The sequence below is a fragment of the Amia ocellicauda genome, chromosome 5 (assembly GCF_036373705.1).
Source record: "Amia ocellicauda isolate fAmiCal2 chromosome 5, fAmiCal2.hap1, whole genome shotgun sequence".
In the NCBI taxonomy this organism is placed as follows: domain Eukaryota; kingdom Metazoa; phylum Chordata; class Actinopteri; order Amiiformes; family Amiidae; genus Amia; species Amia ocellicauda.
The window spans coordinates 52685692-52691161 of NC_089854.1; the positions used below are offsets into that span (position 1 = coordinate 52685692).

The following is a 5470-nucleotide window of genomic DNA, read 5'->3' on the forward strand; positions in this document are numbered from 1 at the left end:
TTTGCCTTCAACTGTAATATAAGCATGTAAACAACTACACAGCCTGCCAAACCACTCAAGTGCTGCAACAAAACAAAACAGGGCTCAGAAACTGGAGTTTTGCTGAAAGTAATTTGGGTAGCACTATACTTAGGGTTATGTAGAAAGTAGAAAAGAGTCAAATCTCCAAAAGTGGATGGGTGTAGTGGGTGGCAGCATGTGTGTGTCTCTCAGTTACCTTTGAGATCTTGCTGAGGCTGCTGGTGTCGATGGGCCTGTTCTTGGTGACAGGGACACTATTCCTGTCCCCACGTCGGTTGTCCTGCTTGTTCATGAGCTGCTGTTGCACCTTGATCTGTTCACGGTGCTCATCCAACTGGGCTTCCTTGTGGATCTGGTCAATTGTCTTAGGGCCCTGGTCACCCCTCCTGGACACCCAGTTGTCCTGAGGAATGGGAGAATGAGTCAGTGATTAGTGGCTAGAGAAAAAACAAGAGGCAGACAGGGAATGGGAAGCTGAAAGCAAGGAAGGTTTCTATTCTCTCAACAGTCATTACCTTTCTCAGGTCCAAGACGTCCTGCAGCATAAAGCGGATTCGAGAGGAGGTCTTCCTCTCTTTGACGATCTGCTCCATCTGGTTGAAGTACTGGTCCATGGGGGGCTTGTAAAAAGATAAGACAGAATGATTAGAAAACAGTCCAGACAGCATGGCAGAGCAGTAACTTCATACTACTGAGTGAAGCAGCGTTCCTTCTGGAAAGCTCTTGCAGATGCACAGAAGCAGTTATTCAGACCACTGTCTAGAGGCCCAGTGACTCTAGAAAGCTGATGGCAGAAGAAAGGCTAGTTTGCTAATTTTAAAACAACGCAGGAGTGTCAGTGAGACGGAATTTACTCTTCTGGCAAACTTGCCACTCCAGTATTGGCTCATTATGTCTAGAGAAGAATATGAGGACCAGTATGCAGTCTGACGTTCCTGGATGTTTAGCCAGGGCACGGTCTGACATAGCGGCATTACCTTTGCCTTCTCCGAGTCCAGGTCCTTGCCAATAGTGGAGAGGAGTCGGCACAGGCACTCCAGGGACTCCTCGTCCTGCTTTCTCAGCAGCTTGACGATGATGCAGTTGTGCATGGTGTTCTCATTGAGCATCTTCACCTTGAGGAGCTGCCCGATGAACTGGATGTTGCCCAGTGCCCGGCGGCGACGCTTGCCCTTGGCCTCCTCGCCCTGCACACACAGACAGCACTTAATGACAGTCCACATTGGCATTCACAGAGAGGGGCCCTGCACATTGTGGAAAGGAGGGGTGCCGGGTAGGGAATCCAATACCGGGCACTTTAATCAATCCCGGGATTTCGGGATTGTTGTTTATAAAACAACAATTAAAAAGAGCTTCCCACCTAACACATGTATTATTAAGTTGCTGCAACGCTGCGTATTAGCGGGGTCATTTTCAAATGCAGTAATAATTAAACTGGTTAAATCTGTAGTTAGAATGACAACAGTCGTGGACATGGTGGAAAACCTTTACTAGGAAGCTTGACTTGTTCGATTTGGACTTGTCATCTGGAAGGCTACTGCACTTCAGCACACTGAAGAAACGACAGGCAGAGGGACCAGGCTGCAGTATTGTCACAGAGGTGATGAAAGATTTTATCAAGCAGCTGAGGGACAACTTCTACAACAGATTTGAAGACTACAGCATGCCCAAGGACATCATTGCGTTTGTACGTGATCCTTTCACAGTCCGTCCAGGTGGAGAATTCTCCTCCCTTGATAAGACAACGATACCCTCGCTGGATAAGGCACCCCTATGAGCTGACTGAATTCCAGACGTCGAGCCAAATCAGGGATGCACATAGGAGTGCCGAGTCCTTGTGTGCGTTTTGGGTGGCATGCTCAGAGGAATACAGCATAATAAAGAAACTTGCGTTTTATGTGCTAACAATTTTTGGACCAACGTACACCTGTGAGTCCTCATTTTCCTCTCTGAATGCAATGAAGACTCACGACAGGAACCGGCTTTCACACGAGTCAATCGAGGACTGCCTGCGCATCAGAATCACATCCCTCTCACCTGACATCCAAAAGATCGTGTCTGAGGGGAAATGCAACTTTTCCCATTAAGTAAGTAACTTAGTATTTAATAAATAGTCATATAGGCTCCTAACATTATTGTGATTATTATTATCATTATTATTATTATTATTATTATTATTATTATTATTATTATAATTGGTGCTTATCCAGGGCTATTTTAGGTCTCATGCTGACAGTATTTTCTGTTTGTTTTGTCATTACAGGAGCAGGTTATCCAGACTCCCGATACAGACATTAAGACACAGACATTGCCTCTTTTTCTTTTAATTATTGTTTTATGTAGGATGCTACCTATCTGGCCAGTTGCAATTGTAACTAGTCCTAATAAAAAATAAAATCAGACGCTGTTAAGCCACATATCCTACCTCAGCCAGTGAAGTTATGTTATATGGGCCTTGTCTCAGAAGAAACAGACTCCAATTAATCCCTCCTGTTGTTTGTAAAGTCAATGAAGTCAAAATTATTACTGTTGAAATGAATTACTTGACTGGTGTCGTTTTTCTCCATCTGCTGCTGGGCGCCACTTGCATAACAAGTTAAGTTGATTAAGTTAAAATGTAACTTTTGCATTATTTAGGTTGGGTCACTTCCTTCTTGGAAAATTGCATTTGGGACTTTTAGCATTTTTTAAAAATATATATTTATAATTAATTTGGGGGGCTTTGGGGGCCAAATAATATTGCTGGCGGCTAAAATGTGTTTTTGGACTCCACACTGGTTTGGTAGAGTTGACATCAGAAACTTAATGTTAATTGCAGGTACAGCCCCCGTCCCCCTGCGTTTTCTAAGAGGAACAATTCTGTGTTGATGCAGTTAATCACACGATGGTGTTGCTGCTGTGTCACTCACACAGCTCATGAACTGTAGCTGCCCCTTTAAAGTTGGAGTCCGCGAGACCTCAGCAGTGCCTTCTTCTGCTGATTGTCTGAACTCGGGCTGAATCTGCAGGTGGTTGTACTTCAGATTCACATTTTGAACAGATCATGAGCCTCTGTATTAATTATTGCACATTTTCTTTGATAAATAGCTTACAGCATGGAGTTCAAGAATTACTGTGCCGTCACATTTTTCATTAGCCACAATCGCCTGATCCCATGTATTTCACGTTTTCAATACTGGTATTTTGGGACTAGAAAACTGTCCGAGATCCCGGGATTGGATTCCCTAGTGCCAGGAGATCGCTGAAGTTTGGATCAGACCCAGAGCTACATACACAGTAAATCATGTGACTGCAATTACTGGATCACATAAAACTTTCTCGTGCCTGATCTCGATCTCTCACTGGTACTAACACAGGTGTAAAGGTTGACTATCTACTGTCCACATAGTGACTAATTCACTAGTGTTATTTTTATATTAACTAAATCCAGCCTTGCTATCTACTCCAGATCACAACAATCTGCTCTGCTGCACCGAGCTGCAGAGGTCCGCCCCCTCACCCAGCCAACACTGACAGTCAGAGCACCACAGGCAGGCACCCTCACACCACAATGGTCAATTAGGCACAATGCTAATTGTTTTGGGAAGTCTCAAATTGCATTTCTGAGCCCGTTGTGCCACGTGCCCGTTGTACAGGTATGTGTTACATGAGGTTGTCAAGAACCAAAATGGCCAAGCACTAAATGAAAGTCCTTAAAATAAACGTACACACCACTTACATTCATGCTTGCACGATGCTTCAAATGTTTGCTTAATGATTGGCCCATTGATACTGAGATTGCACAACCAACCTGTGCCTTATTTACAATAAAGGACTATCAAATTTCAGTCCTTTACATTAAAAAAATTATTAATTTAGTTTTTATTACCAAGCATGCATCCAGCTCTTTCTGCTTCTTCTCCAGGACCTTGTCTCCACCCTGATCCTTCTCAAACTCCATCTTGCAGTTTCTCAACAGCAGCTGGCGGAAAGTCACAGTCACGCCCGGCTTGCCAGTGGTAGGGACGCTGAGCTACAGAACGGGGAGGAGGGAGAACATAAACCCTAAGAAAGATGGAAACTTTAACTAGCTAAGCATAGTCTGTGTGGTAGGCTGGCTTCTAGCTTTAACAGGTATCAGGGTGAAAACCCACAGATGAACAGGGGTCCAGGATTCATGCAGCTCATCTCATTGAATGGTTTGGAATTGAATGCAAAACAAATTCCAGATAACTCTGGAGTGGGACGAAACTGAAAGTGTTCAATGAGGCTCCTCAGATCCTCTCCTCCATCACTAGATGCCAGAGGCCCAGACACCATGGCACTAATAAGAGATCATCACTGGAGCTCTACACTAAGACGGACTGGGACAAACCGACACCTTGGCTTACACAGAGTGTGGGTGAGTGATGGCAAGAGCACTAGTGCCATCTCAGCAATACTTCTTGATATGCTCTTCACAAGATCGGTATCTGCTGGTCCATTCAAAACTGAGCTCCCACAAATTACAATTCCATAACAAAGCGAATCTGATCCATGTAGCATCTTCACAACCCTCTACCATGCCCTTCCTCCCTCTTTTACCTCACTCACCCCTGCCACACTCCTTCTCTCACCTCCATAAGGCAGCGGCACATATTGGCGTATGTGATGGAGAAGTTGGGTTCAGAGATGGCCTTCTCGAAGATAAGGTCAACGACACCCTTGAGCCGCTCCTCTGTGTCGATGGTCAGCTCGGTCACTTGACGCATCAGCTGATGGAACATCTGTGGGGTCAGCTTGTTCAGCATACTGCGCATCCTGCGGAATAGCTCCTGGTGAAGGGGAAAGGAGGCAGGAGGGAAGGAAGGAAAAAGGGTTAGTTCTGTAAACCTTGGCCAATGGTTTTATTTGTACTGGAGCAGTGGATGCTTGTGAGCATATGTAGCCCCTCAGTTCCGCTTTTCCATCATTAGCGGTCCAGACATGATGGCACTAAAAGGAGATCAACACAGGGGCACCAAGTTTACCCACAATCCCCTTTAAGACTAGCAAGTTATTTATCCCACCCCACAAACAAGAACCGTGTCCACTGCTCCTACATACAGGGTTCCCACGCAATTCAGATATTTTTTTCCCATGACTTTTCCATGATTTTTCCATGGTTATTTTCTGATTTTCCATAACTAAATTATTATTACAATAAAATGCGGGAAAGTTGAAAATGCACACAGAAAATAATAAAGATATTGATAAACACAATAGGAAAGAACCACATAATCAGCTTTTGTCATGACAGCCTCCTCCTCCCCTTACAGCCATCCAATCCATCCACTTTTATAAAACATGCTACCCTCAACTAATAAAGAGCACACAAAGATGTAAATGCAAAAGTAAACCTAGTACTATCTGATCAATGTATATGTAGTATAAATGTTGATTACAGTAGAAACTATACAAAACAACATTAACAGTCTGTATTTTTATTATT

At 44.0% G+C, this 5470-nt stretch overlaps 1 non-coding gene and 1 pseudogene across 1 annotated transcript; both read right to left on the bottom strand.

The window, feature by feature from the left end:
- Positions 1 to 4270: 4270 nt before the first annotated feature.
- Positions 4271 to 4347, bottom strand: LOC136750635 (small nucleolar RNA SNORD66). Its single transcript, XR_010816927.1, has one exon. It is a non-coding gene; the product is annotated as a small nucleolar RNA SNORD66 (small nucleolar RNA).
- Positions 4348 to 4927: 580 nt separating this feature from the next.
- LOC136750655 (uncharacterized) lies at positions 4928 to 4997 on the bottom strand (annotated as a pseudogene).
- Between the last annotated feature and the right edge of the window lie 473 nt (positions 4998 to 5470).